Here is a 19,160-nt window from a genome sequence, read left to right on the forward strand (position 1 = left end):
CTGGGGAACTGGTCATGTTTTTCTTACTGGTGCTGCTAGTCCTATTGGAAAAAGAGTCTGAAATCAGTTCTTTCATCCTGTATCCAAATGATAACTAGTTTAAACTTTTTTCCCCCTTGTATGAGGACAAAATACTTCATTTGCTGATTTCTTCTTTTGAATGACTTTTTATCTAAAAACTAGAGAAGTACATTGAAACATTTTGCTATTTAAAATATTTCCTAAGTCTTCAGCTCCAGAACTGGGAATCTATTATACAGTTTGGGTTTTGTTGTTATTTTCTGGTTGAAGATAAACCAAGCAATGGTTTACATCTAATTTAGGACTTAGAGAATTATTTCCCTGCTCACAGCGTTTGTCTTGATCCTAACCCCAAGACGAATGGCTGAAAAAAATTTTTTTTCACTGATTCTAAGTCACTTCTAGGTGTGTCTTCTCTGTGGCTCAGGAAGAGTTCCCGGCCGTCCTCCCACCTTTTACGTCAGGTCTTTTCTACGTTCAGCAACCCTAAGTCTTCACCTCACTGGATGTCAGAGTTTTTAAATAAATTCCTTTGAGTTGATGAATGTATTTTGTTTCATTTTTTTTATTACAGTGAAACTTCTATTTCTAAATAAATAAATAATACATCTTTATAATTTAAAAAATGAGCAATATACAAAAGTATAAGGACATAAGTGAAAAAAGTCACATGAAATACAAACTTCTGAGGAATCTATCATTAACAAAAATTTTGTGGCCATCTTTTAATACATATCTTAATGCATTTTAACTAAATTTGGTATGCTACATGCTATTATTTTTTATTATGACATTGTTATGCAATCTCATACTCTTTGATTACCTCTTCCCTTCCTACAAATTCCTTACCTCTGCTATACTCCCACATAACAAAGGGAAATAACTGCATGTGTGGTTTTTTTTCTGTTTTAATAAATTAAAGATTTTTAAAAATTTTTCCCAAGATTAAATGACTATTTAAAAATTGTGCCACAATATAAATAAATCCACATTCTCTCCCTTAATTCTGTACTTCTGGTACTATAGAAAAGTTGGTGTTCCTGCCTCACATCTTCAACTTAACATTGTCAGGTTACAAGAATAAGTCTTCCCAAAAGAGATCTTCCAGAAAAACAAGCTATTTCCTAGGTTCATATTTCCCTTTTCATGTAGCATGCACCAATAATCTAAGAAGAATATCCTGGAGAGTAAGGAGGGCATCCACCAGCAAGACCACAGGTGTTGAAAGCCATAAGATTGGAGACAAGTGCAAAGGGGTAGGTCAACATACTAGCAAAATAATCATGTGACAGCTTGAGAATAACTCTTCATTTCATTCATGACAGAAACCCTGTCCAGGTATTGATGAGGTAGGCCATTGGGTTACACAGCCACAAAGAAGTGATGTCACCCAGGAGGCGAGGAACAAGACCCATGGAAAATCCTAGGATGCTCTCTACCCAATAGATGGTTACCAAGGAGACACAAAATCCACAGTACTTGGATTCTCTGCTAATGACTTGTACCACAGATCTCAGAGTAATCATATAGAAGAAATGTGTGATGAGGGTACAAGCAGAATGAGTGATCATATCTTAAGTGGTCTCCTTGTTAACTATGTCAAAGGAAGATGAAACTTCTTTTTTTTTCAACTTTTAGGTTCAGGAGTAAATGTGAAGGTTTGTTATATAGGTAAATTGCATATCATTGGGTTTGGTCACCCAGGTGAAAAGCATAGTACCCAATAGGTAGTTTTTTGATCCTCACTCTCCTCCCACCCACTACCCTCAAGTAGGCCCTAATGTTTGTTGTTTCCCTCTTTGTGTCAATGTATACTCAATGTTTAGCTCTCATTTATAAGGGAGAATATGTGGTATTTGGTTTGCTATTCCAGTGTTAATTTGCTTAGGATAATGACCTCCAACTCCATCCATGTTGCTGCAATGGACATGATCTTGTTCTTTTTATGGCTGTGAAGTATTCCATGGTGTATATGTATCACATTTTCTTTATTCAGTCTACGGTTGATGGCCATTTAAGTTGATTCCATGTATTTGTTATTGTGAATAGTGCTGCAAAGAACATATGTGTGCATGTGTCTTTATTACAGAACAACTTATATTCCTTTGGGTGTATACCCAGTAATGGGATTTCTGGGTTGAATGGTAGTTCTATTTTAAGTTCTTTGAGAAATCACCAAACTGCTTGCCACAGTGACTAAAATAATTTACACCCCCACCAGAAGTACATAGCATTCTCTTTTCTCCACAACCTCACCAGCATCTTTATTTTTTGACTTTTTATTAATAACCATTCTGACTGGTGTGAGGTGGTATCTTATGGTGCTTTTGATTTGCATTTCTCTAACGATCAGTGATGTGGGGTATTTTTTCATATGCTTGTTGGCTGTATGTATGGCTTCTCTTGCAAGTGTCTGTTCATGTCCTTTGCCCAGTTTTGACGGGGTTGTTTTTTGCTTGCAAAATTTGTTCAAGCTCCTTATATTAGTAGACTCCAGATATTAGACCTTTGTTGAATGCATAGTTTGCAAATGTTTTTTCCCATTCTGTAGGTTTTCTGTTTATTTTGTTGAGAGTTCTTTTGTTGTGCAGAAACTCCTTAATTTAATTAGGTCCCATTTGTCAAATTTTGCTTTTGCTGCATTTGGTTTTGGCATCTTTGTCATGAAATCTTTACCAGGGGCCTATATCCAGAATGGTATTTCCTATGTTATCTTCTGGGGTTTTTACAGATTTTCATTTTAGATTTAAGTGTTTAATCCATCTTGAGTTGATTTTTGTCCATGGTGTAAGGAAGAGGTCCAGTTTCAATCTTCTGGATATGGCTAGCCAGTGATCCCCAGCATCATTTATTATATAGAAAGTCTTTCGCCGATTGCTGTTTTTGCCAATTTTGTCAAAGATTAGATGGGTGTAGGTATGTGGCATTATTTCTAGGATCTCTATTCTGTTCCATTGGTATATGTGTCTGTTTTGGTAGCTGTACCATGCTGTTTTGGTTACTGTAGCCCTATAGCATAGTTTGAAGTCAGGTAATGTGATGCCTCCAGCTTTGCTCTTTTTGCTTAGGATTGTCTTGGCTATTTGGACTCTTTTTTGGTTACATATCAATTCTAAAATAGTTTTTTCTAGTTCTGTAAATAATGTCATTGGTAGCTTGATAGGAATAGGATTGAATCTGCACATTTCTTTGGGCCTTATGGCCATTTTGACAATATTGATTCTTCCTATACATAAGCATGGAATATTTTTCCATTTGTTTGTCATCTCTGATTTCTTTGAGAAGTGTTTTGTAATTCTCATTGTAGAGGTCTTTTGCCCCCGTGGTTAGCTATTTTCCTAGGTATTTTATTCTTTTTGTGGCTATTGTAAATGAGACTGCATTCTTGATTTGGCTCTCAGCTTGGGTATTGTTAGTGAATAGGAATGTTACTGATTTTTCTACATTGCTTTTGTGTCCTGAAACAGCTGAAATTGTTTATTAGATCAAGGAGCTTCTGGGTAGAGACTAGGGGTTCTCTAGAGATAGCATCATGTAGTCTGCAAACAGGGATAACTTGACTTCCTCTTTTTCTTTTTGGATGCCTCTTATTTTTTTCTCTTGTCTGGTTGCTCAGGCTAGAACTTCCAGTAGAAGGTTGAATGAGAGTAGTGAGAGTGGGCATCCTTGTCTTATTCTAATTTTCAAGGAGAGTACTTCCAGCTTTTGCCTGTTCAGTATGATGTTGGCTGTGGGTTTGTCATCGATGGCTCTTATGGTTTTGAAGTATGTTCCTTCCATGCCTAGTTTGCTGAGGGTTCTTAACATGAAAGGATGTTGGATTTTATTGAAAGCATTTTCTGTATCCATTGAGATGATCATATGTTTTTGTTTTTAGTTCTTTTTAAGTAGTGAATCACATTAATTATTTTGTGTATGTTGAACCAATTTTGCATCCCAGGGATAAAGCCTTCTGGATCATGGTGGATTAGCTTTTTGATGTGCTGCTGGATTCAGTTTGCCAGTATTTTGCTGAGTATTTTTGCATCTGTGTTCATCAAGAATGTTGGCTGAAGTTTTCTTTGTGTGTGTGTGTGTGTGTGTGTGTGTGTGTGTGTGTGTGTGTGTGTGTCTGACAGGTTTTGGTATCAAGATGAGGCTGACCTCATAGAATGAGTTAGGGAGGAGTCCTTCTTCCTCAATTTTTTAGAACAGTTTCAGTAGGGATGGTACCAGCTATTTTTTATACCTCTTGCAGAATTCAGCTATGAATCCATCTGGTCCTGGGCTTTTTCTGGTGGCAGGCTTTTTATTACTGATTCAATTTGAGAACTCATTATTGGTCCATTCAAGGATCCAATCTCTTTCTGGTTCTTTTTTTGGGAGGTTGTATGTTTCCAGGAAATTATCCATTTTTTTTTTCTAGGTTTTCTAGCTTGTGGAAATAGAGGAGTTCATAAAAAAAAATTCAACTGAGAATTTCATTTCCACCCAAACTAAGCTTTATAAGTGAAGGACAAATAAGATTCTTTGCAGACAAGAAAATCCTGATTCTCTTAGTATTTACTTGTCTGAAAGGATCTTATTTGTCCTACTGAAATCACTTTTACTGAAACTATAATAATCTCTGACAGTTTTTTGTTTTGTTTTGTTTTGTTTGTATTTCTGTGGGGTCAGTAGTAACATCCTCTTTGTCATCCTTGATTGTGCTTATTTGTATCTTCTCTCTTTTTTTCTTTATTAGTCTAGCTAGTGGTCCATCTATCTTGATAATTCTTTCAAAGAAGCAGCTCCTGGATTCATTGATCTTTTGTACGATTTTTCATGACTCAATTTCCTTCAGCTCAGCTCTGATTTTGGTTATTTCTTGTCTTCTGCTAGGTTTGGAGTTGATTTGCTCTTGTTTCTCTAGTCCCTCTAGTTGTGATGTTAAGTCGTTAATTTGAGATCTTTCTAACTTTTTGATGTGGGTGTATAGTGCTATAAACTTCTCTTTTAACTGCCTTGGCTATGTTCCAGAGATTCTGGTATGTTATATCTTTTTTTTTTTTTCATTAGGTTCAAATAATTTCTTGATTTCTGTCTTGATTTCATTATTTACCCAAACGTCATTTAGGACCCAGGTTGTTTAATTTACATTTAATGATTTCATTTTGAGAGATTTTCTTAGCATTTATTTCTGTTTTTATTGTATTGTGGTTCAAGAGTGTGGTTGCTGTGATTTCTTTTTTTAATATACTGAATATTGTTTTAGCCACAATTGTGTGGTTGACTTTAGAGTATGTGGCATGTGCAGGAAAGAAGAATGTATATTTTGTTGTTTTTTGGGTGGAGAGTTCTGTAGATGTCTCTAAGGTCCATTTAGTCAAGTGCAGAGTAAAGGTACCAAATATCTTTGTAAGTTTTCTGCCTCAATGATCTGTCTAAAACTGTCAGTCAGGTATTAAAGTCTCCCACTATTATTGTGTGGTTACCTAAATCTCTTTTTAGATCTCTAAGAACTTGCTTTATGAATCTGGGTGCTCCTGTGTTCGATGCATACATATTTAGGGCAGTTAGGTCTTCTTGTTGAATTGACCCCTTTACTGAATTGACCCCTTTAACATTATATAATGTCCTTCTTTGTGTTTTTTTTTTTATCTTTGTTAAAGTCTATTTTGTCTGAAATTAGAACAGCAATATCTGCTTTTTTCTGTTTGCTTGGTAGATTTTTCTCCATCCCTTTACTTTGAGCTTATGGGTATCATTACATGTGAGATGGGTTTCTAGAAGACAGCAAAACCTTGAGTTTTGCTTCTCTATTCAACTTGCCTCTCTGTGGCTTTTAATTGGGGGCGTTTATCCCATTTACACTCAAGGCTAGTATTGATATGTGTGAATTTGATCCTGTCTTCATGTTGTTAGCTGGTTATTATGCAATGTTGATTGTGTGGTTGTTCATAGTGTCACTGGTGTATGTACTTAAGTGTGTTTTTGTAGTGGCTGATAATGGTCTTTCTATATTTAGCACTCCCTTCAGAACCTCTTGTAAGGCAGGTCTGGTGTTAACAAATTTCCTTAGCAATTGCTTGTCTGAAAATGATCTTATCTGTCCTTCACTTACAAAGCTTAGTTTGTCTGGATATGAAATTCTTGGTTGAAAATTATTTTAATTAAGGATGCTGAATATAGGCCCCCAATCTCTTCTGCTTTATAGGGATTCTGCTGACAGGTCTGCTGTTAGCCTGATGAGTTCCCTTTGTAGATGACTTGCCCCTTCTCTCTAGTTGCATTTACCATTTTTTCTTTCATTGCAATCTTGGAAAGTCTGATGACTATGTGTCTTAGATGTGATCTTCTTGTGTAGTATTTCACAGGGATTCTCTGCATTTCCTGAATTTGAACACTGGCCTCTCTAGCAAGGTTGGGGAAATTTTCATTTATGATAACCTCAAATATATTTTCCAAGTTGCTTGGTTTTCTCCCTTTCTTTCAGGGACACCAGTGAATCACAGATTGAATCTCTTTACATAATTTCTTATTTCTTGGAGATTTTTTTGTTCATTCTTTTTTACCGTTTTTTATTTTTCTCTGACTATTTCAGAGAGCCAGCATTCATGCTCTGAGATCTTTCCTCAGCTTGGTCTGTTCTGTTATGAATACTTGCAAATGCATTATGAAATTCTTATAGTGTGTTTTTTCAGCTTTGTCAGATCACTTTGGTTCTTTCTTATAAAGGCCATTTTATCTATCAGCTTCTGTATTATTTTATTGTAATTCTTAGATTTTTTGAATTGGGTTTTGACCTTCTCCTGCATATCAATGGTCTTTGTCCCTTCTATATTCTGAATTCTATTACTGTTATTTCAGCCATCTTGGCCTGGTTAAGAACCATTGCTGGGAACTAGTGTGGTTGTTTGGAGTTAAGAAGACACGCTTCACTGGGCACAGTGGCTCACTCCTGTAATCCCACACTTTGGGACACCAAGATGGGCAGATCACTTGAGGCCAGTGGTTCAAGACCAGCCTGGCCAACATGGCAAAAACCCATTTGAAACACTGTCTCTACTAAAAATACAAAAATTATTCAGGTTTAGTGGCATGTGCATGTGGTCCCAGCTACTCAGGTGGCCGAGGCATGAGAATTACTTGAAACTGGAAAGCAGAGGTTGCAGTAAGCCATGGTTGTGCCACTGCACTCCAGCCTGAGTGACAGAGCAAGACTGAAAAAAAAAAAAAAAAAAAAAAAGACACTCTTGCTTTTTGAATTGTCAGAGTTCTCACATGGGTTCTTCATCATCTTTGTAGGCTGATGTTCCTTCAGTCTTTGAAGTTGCTGTCCTTTGGATTTTTTAAATTCTATTTGATGTCCTTGGGGGTTGATTGTGGCATAAGCTGGAAGATTTTCGGGGGCCAAGGGTTAGTTCAGGACGCATGGACTGCTTGTTTTAACTTGTTTTAACTCTGTGAGCCTGGTATTGGGCCCTTGACTTTTTGGCCCCTCATGTTTAGGAACCTGCTGCACTGAAGGAACCAATGCATTCCTGGTCCACTGGCCACAATGTTCCAATAGGTGGTGCTGGCCAAAGTGCTTCATAGAGTAGTGGCGGTGGGATCTGTCCTCATTTGCACATGCCAGCAGCAGTGGCAGTGTGGTTGGGTACGTGCTTTTTGGCTGCAGCAGGGGGTTGGTGGTTGCAGGGGTGCTGTCTTCCATGTGGGTGTTTGCAATAGCAGCATCTGCAGTGGCAGCAATGGCAACACAGAACAGGGGAAGGACCAGGATGTCCCTCCAGCATCCACACGTGCACTCACACCAGTGGCAGTGTTAGCACAGGAGCAGGGCACTGCTGGGCACAGGACTATGTGTGCCTACTATGTGCATGTTCATGAGGGCAGCTGTGGCAGCACAGGGTGCAGGGTGAGTCCACTGGTGACCATGCATAGTTCACACTGGCAGCAGAGTTGGTGCAGGGGTGGGGTGCCAGCAGGTGTAGGGCTCTCTGTCTGTGTGCCTGCAAGCACTCTGATGGCAATGCCAGCACAGTGCGGGGTGGGGAGGGGGTGGCAAGGTGCACTCATGTTGGCATCAGTGACCTGGCAGAGTCTACATGCTCCCATACACTGGTAGAGAAGTGGAGACAAGGTCTGCTGCTGCACACTCGTGCTGGCAAAACAATTTGAGCATTGGCTGTGGGTGACTGTGTACAGGCAAAGTGGCATGGGGGAGGCTGCATTTGGGGGAGGGTGCAAGCAGACTGGTGCTGCTCTGCTGAAGCTCTCTGCCAGTAAGTCACAATCTACCAGTGCAGGAACTATGCTGGGAGCTCCCCAAAAGGCACTCCACATGGTCATTCAAGGCTGCACTGCAAGCAGGTGCAGCCTTGTTGTGGCCCCAAGGAGACCAGTAGACCAAGGGGTGCTCAGGTCAGACCAGCACCATCTCAATGGCAAGACTGCCCTGTATTGTTCAGGTATGACATTTCCCCTTGGGCTAAAGTCTCCTAGGGGAGCAAGGTGAGCCCTGGGGATGGTCATTCCTGGCTGTGCTCCACTACAGATGCTCCCACACCAAATCCTCTGAGTTCCACATAGGCTGGAGTTCTGCCCCTACCACTTCTATAAGCAGCTCTCTCTGCCAGCTCAAGTGTTCATGGGGATCATGGCATATCCTGGTACCATGATTACAGAGACCTGTGACAAGAGTGGGTTGCTCCTTGCCTATTCAACTCACTCATTCCCCAAGAGTTGTTGGGGGCTAGGAACGAGTCCCAGTGGTGTTCTCAGCTTCCTCTCCCTTCAGCCTAGCATCTGTGTCTTCCATCCATTCACTCTCAATGCCTTCCCTCTGAAGACCTGCTAGAAGTGCACGCAGTCTGCCTGATGTCCTGATCCTTCAGTGGCAAACGTTTCTCCTGACTGTGTCTACTCAGCCATCTTAAGTTGCTCTCCCTGAAAATTCTTTATATAGTCAACTATGTTTCTCTACTATTTTAAAATTTCTGAGTTTGCTATGTTAGTGAAAATGGTATCCTCAGCCTTAAGTTGCACATGTTTTCTAATATTTTAAAATCTTTTTCCCACTTATCTTTCATGCAGCTGAAATTTTAATATAGAAGTCTAACTTATTATTTTTGGATTGTGTGGATTATAATCCAAAATGGCACATATGGATTGCCAATTGTTCCAGTACCATTTATTAAAGAAACCATTCCTTTCCATTAAGTTGGAATGCCATTGTTTTCATACATTAAATTCACTCAACCCCCCATTCCAAATTGGCTGAATAGGAACAGCTCCGGTCTGCAGATCCCAGTGTGTAGAAGCAGAAGATAGGTGATTTCTGCATTTCCAACTGAGGTATATGGTTCATCTCATTGGGACTTGTTGGATAGTCGGTGCAGCCCACAGTTGGTGAGCTGAAGCAGGGTGGGACGTTGCCTTACCCGGGTAGCACAAGGGGTTGGGGGATTTCCCTTCCTAGCCAAGGGAAGCTGTGACAGACTGTACCTGAAAAACTGGGACACTCTCACCCAAATACTGCACTTTTCCCACAGTCTTAGTAACCAGCAGACTAGGAAATTCTCTTCCGTGCCTGGCTTGGTGAATCCCACACCCATGGAGCCTTGCTCACTACTAGCACAGCAGTCTGAGATAGACCTGCAGGGCTGCAGCCTGGCTGGGGGAGGGGCATCCACCATTGCTGAGGCTTGATTAGGTAAACAAAGCAGCTGGGGAAGCTCGAACTGGTCAGAGCCCACTGCAGCTCAGCAAGGCCTACTGCCTCTATAGACTCCACGTCTGTGGGTAGGGCATAGCTGAACAAAAGGAAGCAGAAACTTCTGCAGATGTAAACATTCCTGTCTGACAGATGTGAGGAGAGCAGTGGTTCTCCCAAATCAGCATTTGAACTCTAAGAACAGACCGACTGCATCCTCAAGTGGGTCCCTGACCTCCATGTAGCCCAACTGGAAGACACCTCCCAGTAGGGGCTGACAGACACCTCATATAGGCGGGTGTCCCTCTGGGAGGAAGCTTCTAGAGGAAGGATCAGGCAGCAATATTTGCTGTTCTGCAATATTTGCTGTTCTGCAGCATCCATTGGTGACACCCAGGAAAACAGTGTCTGGAGTGGACCTCCAGCAAACTCCAACAGACCTGCAGCTGAGGGACCTGACTGTTAGAATGAAAACTAACAAAAAAAAAAGGAATAGCATCAAAGTCAACAAAAAGGACATCTACACCAAAACCCTATCTGTAGGTCACCAACATCAAAGACCAAAGGTAGATAAAATCACAAAGATGGGGAGAAACCATAGCAGAAAAGCTGAAAATTCTAAAAACCAAAGCACCCCTTCTCCTCCAAAGGATTGCAACTCCTCACCAGCAATGGAACAAAGCTGGACGGAGAATAACTTTGATGAGCTGACAGAAGTAGGCTTCAGAAGGTCAGTAATAACAAACTTCTCTGAGCCAAAAGAGCATGTTCAAACACATTGAAAGGAAGCTAAAAACCTTGAAAAAAGGTTAGATGAATGGCTAACAAGAATAAACAGCATAGAGAAGACCTTAAATGATCTGATGGAGCTGAAAACCATGGCAAGAGAGCTACATGATGCATGCACAAGCTTCAATAGCCTGTTCAATCAAGTGGAAGAAAGGGTATCAGTGTTTGAAGATAAAAATAATGAAATAAAGTGAGAAGAGAAGTTTAGAGAAAAAAAGAGTAAAAACAAACACACAAAGCCTCCAAGAAATACGGGATTATGTGAAAAGACCAAACCTGTTTGATTGGTGTACTGGAAAGTGACAGGAAGAATGGAACAAAGTTGGAAAACACTCTTCAGATTATTATCCAGAAGAACATCCCCAACCTAGCAAGGCAGGCCAACATTGAAATTCAGGAAATACAAAGAACACCATAAAGAGAAGAGCAACCCCAAGATGCATAGTTGTCAGATTCACCAAGGTTAAAATGAAGGAAAAAATGTTAAGGGCAGGCAGAGAGAAAGGTCGGGTTACCCACAAAGGGAAGCCCATCAGACTAACAACAGATCTCTTGGCAGAAACTGTACAAGCAAGAAGAGAGTGGGGGCCAATATTCAACATTCTTAAAGAAAAGAATTTTCAACCCAGAATTTCATATCCAACCAAACTAAGCTTCATAAATGAAGGAGAAATAAAATTCTTTACAGACAAGCAGATGCTGAGAGATTTTGTCACCACCAGGCCTGCCTTACAAGAGCTCCTGAAGGAAGCACTAAATGTGGGAAGGAAGAACCAGTACCAGCCACAGAAAAAACATGTCAAATTGTAAAGCCCATTGATGCTATGAAGAAACTGCATCAATTAATGGGCAAAGTAAATAGCTAACATCATATTGACAGGATCAAATTCACACATAACAATATTAACCTTAAATGTAAATGGGCTAAATGCCCCAATTAGAAGACACAGACTGGCAAATTGGATAAAGAGTCAAGAACCATCAGTGTGCTGTATTCAGGAGACCCATCTTACGTGCAGAGACATACATAGGCTCAAAATAAAGGGATGGAGGAAGAACTACCCATCAAATGGAAAGCAAAATAAATAAATAAAGCAGGGGTTGCAATACTAGTCTCTGATAAAACAGACTTCAACAAAGACTAAAAGAGACAAAGAAGGCCATTACATAATGGTAAAGGGATCAATGCAACAAGAAGAGCTAAGTATCCTAGGTATATATGCACCCAATACAGGAGCACCCAGATTCATAAAGCTAGTCCTTAGAGACATACAAGGAGTCTTAGGCTCCCACACAATAATAGTGGGAAACTTTAACAACCCACTGTCAGTATTAGACAGAACAATGAGGCAGAAGGTTAACAAGGATATTCAGGACTTGAACTCAGCTCTACACCAAGCAGACCTAATAGAAATCTACAGAACTCTCCACCCCGAATCAACAGAACATACATTCTTCTCAGCAGCACATTGGACTTATTCTAAAACTGACCAAATAACTGGAAGTAAAGCACTCCTCAGCAAATGTAAAAGAATACAAATCAAAACAAATTGTCTCTCAGACCACAGTGCAATCAAATTAGAACACAGGATTAAGAAACTCACTCAAAACTGCACAACTACTTGGAAACTGAACAACCTGCTCCTGAATGACTACCAGGTACATAATGAAATGAAGGCAGAAATAGAGATGTTCTTTGAAACTAATGAGAACAAAGAGACAATGTACCAGAATCTCTGGGACACATTTAAAGCAATGTGTAGAGGGAAATTCATAAAACTAAATGCCCACAAGAGAAAGCAGGAAAGATCAAAATTGACACCCTAACATCTCAATTAAAAGAACTAGAGAAGCAAGAGCAAACTAACTCAAAAACTAGCAGAAGGCAAGAAATAACTAAGATCAGAGCAGAACCGAAGGAGACAGAGACACAAAAAAACTTTCAAAAAAATCAGTGAATCCAGGAGCTGGTTTTTTGAAAAGATCAACAAAATTGATAGACAGCTAGCAAGACTAGTAAAGAAGAAAAGAGAGAAGAATCAAATAGATCCAATAAAAAATGATAAAGGGGATATCACCACTGATCCAACACCTCTATGCAAGTAAACTAGAAAATCTAGAAGAAATGGATGAATTCCTGGACACATACACCCTCCCAAGACTAAACCAGGAAGAAGTTGAATCCCTGAATAGACCAAAAACAGGCTCTGAAATTGAGGCCATAATTAATAGCCTACCCACGAAGAGAAGTCCAGGACCAGACAGATTCACAGCCAAATCTACCAGAGGTACAAAGAGGAGCTGATACCATTCCTTCTGAAATTATTCCAATTGATAGAAAAAGAGGGAATCCTCCCTAACTCATTTTATGAGGCCAGCATCATCCTGATACCAAAGCCTAGAAGAGCCACAACAAAAAAAGAGAATTTTAGACCAATATCCCTGATGAACATCAATGTGAAAATCCTCAATACAGTACTGGCAGGGGGTGCACCCAAGATGGGTGCAGCTCCAGCTTCCAGCTCCCAGCATGAGCAACACAGAAGACGGGTGATTTCTGCATTTTCAACTGAGGTACCGGGATCATCTCACTGGGGCGTGTCGAACAGTTGGTGCTGGTCCACGGGTGCAGCCCGACCAGCGAGAGTTGAAGCAAGGTAAGGCATCGCCTCACCTGGGAAGTACAAGGGGGAAGGGAATTCCTTTTCCTAGCCAAAGGAAATTGAGACACACAGCACCTGGAAAATTGGGTAACTCCCACCCTAATACTCAGCTTTACCAGGGGTCATAGCAAACGGCACACCGGGAGATTATATCCCACACCTGACCCAGAGGGTCCCACACCCACAGAGCCTCCCTCATTGCTAGCACAGCAGTCTGAGATCTAACTTCAAGGCAGCAGCAAGGCTGGGGGAGGGGCGCCTGCCATTGCTGAGGCTTAAGTAGGTAAACAAAGCCTCCAGGAAGCTAAAATTGGGTGGAGACCACCACAGCTCAAGGAGGCCAGCCTGCCTCTGTAGACTCCTCCTCTGGGGACAGGGCATAGCTAAACAAAAAGCAGCAGAAACCTCAGCAGAGGTAAATGCCCCTGTCAGATAGCTTTGAAGAGAGCAGTGGATCTCCCAGCACGGAGGTTGAGATCAACAAAAAAGATAATTTTAGACCAATATCCCTGATGAATATCGATGCAAAAATCCTCAATAAAATACTGGCAAACCAAATCCAGCAGCACATCAAAAAGCTTATCCACCATGATCAAGTGGGCTTCATCCCTGGGATGCAAGGCTGGTTCAACATACGCAAATCAATAAATGTAATCCAGCATATAAACAGACCCAAAACCAAAAACCATATGATTATCTCAATAGATGCAGAAAAGGCCTTTGACAAAATTCAACGGCCCTTCATGCTAAAAACTCTCAATAAATTCAGTATTGATGGAATGTATCTCAAAATAATAAGAGCTATTTATGACAAACCCACAGCCAATATCATACTGAATGGGCAAAAACTGGAAGCATTCCCTTTGAAAACTGGCACAAGACAGGGATGCCCTCTCTCACCACTCCTATTCAACATAGTGTTGGAATTTATGGCTAGGGCAATCAGGCAAGAGAAAGAAATAAAGGGTATTTAGTTAGGAAAAGAAGTCGAATTGTCCCTGTTTGCAGATGACATACATTATTGTATATTTAGAAAATCCCGTATCATCTCAGCCCAAAAACTCCTTAAGCTGATAAGCAACTTCAGCAAAGTCTCAGGATACAAAATCAATGTGCAAAAATCACAAGCATTCTTATACACCAGTAACAGGCAAACAGAGAGCCAAATCATGAATGAACTTCCATTCACAATAGCTTCAAAGAGAATAAAATACCTAGGAATCCAACTTACAAGGGATGTGAAGGACATCTCCAAGGAGAACTACAAACCACTGCTCAGTGAAACAAATGAGGACACAAACAAATGGAAGAACATACCATGCTCATGGATAGGAAGAATCAATATTGTGAAAATGGCCATACTGCCCAAGGTAATTTATAGATTCAATGCCATCCCTATTAAGCTACCAATGACTTTCTTCACAGATTTGGAAAAACTGCTTTAAAGTTCATATGGAACCAAAAAAGACCCTGTATTGCCAAGAAAATCCTAAGCCAAAAGAACAAAGCTGGAGGCATCACGCTACCTGACTTCAAACTATACTACAAGGCTACAGTAACCAAAACAGCATGGTACTGGTACCAAAACAGAGATATAGACCAATGGAACAGAACAGAGTCTTCAGAAATAATACCACACATCTACAGCCATCTGATCTTTGACAAACCTGAGAGAAACAAGAAATGGAGAAAGGATTTCCTATTTAATAAATGGTGCTGGGAAAATTGGCTAGCCATAAGTAGAAAGCTGAAACTGGATCCTTTCCTTACTCCTTATATGAAAATAATTCAAGATGGATTAGAGACTTAAATGTTAGACCTAAAACCATAAAAACCCTAGAAGAAAACCTAGGCAATACCATTCAGGACATAGGCATGGGCAAGGACTTCATGTCTAAAACACCAAAAGCAACGGCAACAAAAGCCAAAATTGACAAATGGGATCTAATTAAACTAAAGAGTTTCTGCACAGCAAAAGAAGCTACCATCAAAGTGAACAGGCAATCTACAGAATGGGAGAAAATTTTTGCAATCTACTCATCTGACAAAGGGCTAATATCCAGAACCTATAAAGAACTCAGTCAAATTTACAAGAAAAAAAACAAACAACCCCATCAAAAAGTGGGCAAAGGATATGAACAGACATTTCTCTAAAGAAGACATTCATACAGCCAACAGACACATGAAAAAATGCTCATCATCACTGGCCATCAGAGAAATGCAAATCAAAACCACAATGAGATACCATCTCATACCAGTTAGAATGGTGATCATTAAAAAGTCAGGAAACGAAAGGTGCTGGAGAGAATGTGGAGAAATAGGAACACTTTTACACTGTTGATGGGACTGTAAACTAGTTCAACCATTATGGAAAACAGTGTGGCGATTCCTCAAGGATCTAGAACTAGATGTACCATTTGACCCAGCTATCCCATTATTGGGGATATACCCAAAGGATTATAAGTCATGCTGCTATAAACCCACATGCACATGTATGTTTATTGCAGCACTATTCACAATAGCAATGACTTGGAATCAATCCAAAAGTCCATCAGTGACAGACTGGATTAAGAAAATGTGGCACATATACACTGTGGAATACTATGCAGCCATAAAAAAGGATGAGTTTGTGTCCTTTGTAGGGACATGGATGCAGCTGGAAAACCACCATTCTCAACAAACTATCACAAGAACAGAAAACCAAATACCACATGTTCTCACTCTTAGGTGGGAATTGAACAATGAGATCACTTGGACACACGAAGGGTAACATCACACACCGGGTACTATTGTGGGAAGGGGTTAGAGGGTAGGGATAACATTAGGAGATATACCTAATGTAAATGACGAGTTAATGGATGCAGCACACCAATATGGCACATGTGTACATATGTAACAAACCTGTACGTTGTGCACATGTACCCTAGAACTTAAAGTATAATAAAAAATAATAATAATAAAATAAAAAAATAAATAAAACACTGGCAAACCGAACCCAGCAGCACATCAAAAAGCTTATCCACCATGATCAAATTGGCTTCATCCCTGGGATGCAAGGTTGGTTCAACATAAGCAAATCAATAAACAGAACCAACAAAAAACCACATTATTATCCCAGTAGATGCAGATAAGGCCTTCGAAAATTCAACAGCTCTTCATGCTAAAAGCTCTCAATAAAGTGGGGATTGAAGGAATGTATCTCAAAGTAATAAGAGCTACTTTTGACAAACACACAGCCAATATCATACTGAATGGGCAAAAACTGGAAACATTCCCTTTGGAAACTGGCACAAGACAAGGACACCCTCTCTCACCACTCCTATTCAACATAGTGTTGGAAGTTCTGGCCAGGGCAATCAGGCAAGAGAAAGAAATAAAGGGTATTCAATTAGGAAAAGAGGAAGTCAAATTGTCCCTGTTTGCAGATGACATGATTGTGTATTTAGAAAACCCCATTGTCTCAGCCCAAAATCTCCTTAAGCTGATGAACAACTTCGGCAAAGTCTCAGGCTACAAAATCGATGTGCAAAAATCACAGACATTCCTATACACCCATAACAGACAGAGAGCCAAATCATGAGTGAACTCCTATTCACAATTGCTACAAAGAGAATAAAATACCTAGGAATCCAACTTACAAGGGATGTGAAGGACCTCTTCAGGGAGAACTACAAACCACTGCTCAATGAAATAAAAGAGGACACAAACAAATGGAAGAACATTCCATGTTCATGGATAGGAAGAATCAATATCACGAAAATGGCCATATTCCCCAAGGTAATTTATGGATTCAATGCCACCCCCATCAAGTTACCAATGACTTTCTTTCCACATTGGAAGAAAACCACTTTAAAGTTCATATGGAACCAAAAAAGAGGCCTCATTTCCAAGACAATCCTAAGCAAAAAGAACAAAGCTGGAGGCATCATGTTACCTCACTTCAAACTATACTACAAGGTGACAGTAACCAAAACAGCATGGTACTGGTACCAAAACAGATATATAGACCAATGGAACAGAATAGAAGCCTCACACGTCTACAACCATCTAAACTTTGACAAACCTGACAAAAAGAAGAAATGAGGAAAGGATTCCCTATTTAATAAATGTTGCTGGGAAAATTGGCTGGACATATGTAGAAAGCTGAAATTGGATCTCTTCCTTATGCCTCATACAAAAATTAATTCAAGATGGATTAAAGAATTAAATGTTAGACCTAAAACCATAAAAAACCCTAGAAAACCTAGGCAATATCATTCAGGACATAGGCATGGGCAAGGACTTCATGACTAAAACACCAAAAGCAATGGCAACAAAAGCCAGAATAGACAAATGGGATCTAATTAAACTAAAGAGCTTCTGCATGGCAAAAGAAACTACCATCAGAGTGAACAGGCAACCTACAGAATGGGGAGAAAATCTTTGCAATCTACCTATCTGACAAAGGGCTAGTATCCAGAATCTACAAAGAATTTAAACAAATTTACAAGAAAAAACCCCATCAAAAAGTGGACGAAAGATATGAACAGACACTTCTCCAAAGAAGACATCTATGCAGCCAACAGACACATGAAAAAATGCTCATCATCACTGGTCATCAGATCAATGCAAATCAAAACCACAATGAGATACCATCTCACGTCATTTAGAATGGCAAACATTAAAAAGTCAGGAAACAACAGATGCTGGAGAGCATGTGGAGAAACAAGAATGCTTTTACACTGTTGGTGGGAGTGTAAATTAGTTCAACCATTGTGAAAGACAGTGCGGTGATTCCTCAAGGATCAAGAACTAGAAATACCTTTTGACCCAGCAATCCCGTTACTGGGTATATACCCAAAGGATTATAAATCATTCTACTATAAAGACGCATGCACACGTATGTTTATTGTGGCACTATTCACAATAGCAAAGACTTGGAACCAACCCAAATGCCCATCAATGATAGACTGGATTAAGAAAACATGGGGGCACATATACGCCATGGAATACTACACAGCCTTAAAAAGGATGAGTTCATGTCCTTTGCAGGGACACAGATGAAGCTGGAAACCATCATTCTCAGCAAACTGTCACAAGGACAGAAAACCAAACACCACATGTTCTCACTCATAGGTGGAAATTGAACAATGAGACCACTTGAACACAGGGCGGGGAACATCACACACCAGAGCCTGTCGTGGGGTGGGGGACTGGGAGAGGGGTAGCATTAGGAGAAATACCTAATGTAAATGATGGATTGATGGATGCAGCAAACCATCATGGCACATGTATACCTATGTAACAGACCTGCACATTGTGCACATGTACCCTAGAACTTAAAGTATAATAAAAATAAATAAGTAAATAAATAAATTCACTTATATATCAATATCTATTTCTGCACTCTTACTTATCTTTCAATGATCTTTTTATTTTAATTTTTTAACAATGTGAGGCAAACTTCCTGAACATTATCTAATTTCATAATAATCTTGGCCATTCTTAGGCACTTTTTCTTCTATAGCAATGTTAACATGATCCCCCACGCCAACTCTTCAAAACAAAAACAAATGATAATTGATTGAATTGATATTTTGGGTGATATTAAGTCTTCTTATCCAAGAACATGGTACATTTCAGTTTGATCAGATTTTGTCTTTCATTAAGGTTTGATACTTCTCTGAGCATACATTCTACACCATATATGTCAGATTTATCTCAAAAACTTTATAATTTGTATCATTATGTGTATAGAATCATTTCTTATAATTTGTTGTAACTAGTAGATAACTCTATTAACTTTGCATTATTTATCTTTTATTAAGCTACTCTATTAATTCTATTACTAACTAGTAGTTATTTTACTAAACTCTTTGTTTCTGATATATATATATAATAATGTTATCAATAGAAGCAAATTCTATTTTTGAGATATTTATTATTTTTATTTTACTTTTGAATTTACTTGAACTTCCAAAACAGTGTTGATTTTAATGGAAATGGCTTTAGTGTTATACCACCAAGAGTGA

At 39.5% G+C, this 19,160-nt stretch overlaps 1 pseudogene; it reads right to left on the minus strand.

The window, feature by feature from the left end:
• Positions 1 to 1,041: 1,041 nt before the first annotated feature.
• On the minus strand, positions 1,042 to 7,696 carry LOC100430240 (mitochondrial carrier homolog 2 pseudogene; annotated as a pseudogene).
• Positions 7,697 to 19,160: the final 11,464 nt, after the last annotated feature.

The sequence above is a fragment of the Macaca mulatta genome, chromosome 2 (genome assembly GCF_049350105.2).
Source record: "Macaca mulatta isolate MMU2019108-1 chromosome 2, T2T-MMU8v2.0, whole genome shotgun sequence".
Taxonomy (NCBI): domain Eukaryota; kingdom Metazoa; phylum Chordata; class Mammalia; order Primates; family Cercopithecidae; genus Macaca; species Macaca mulatta.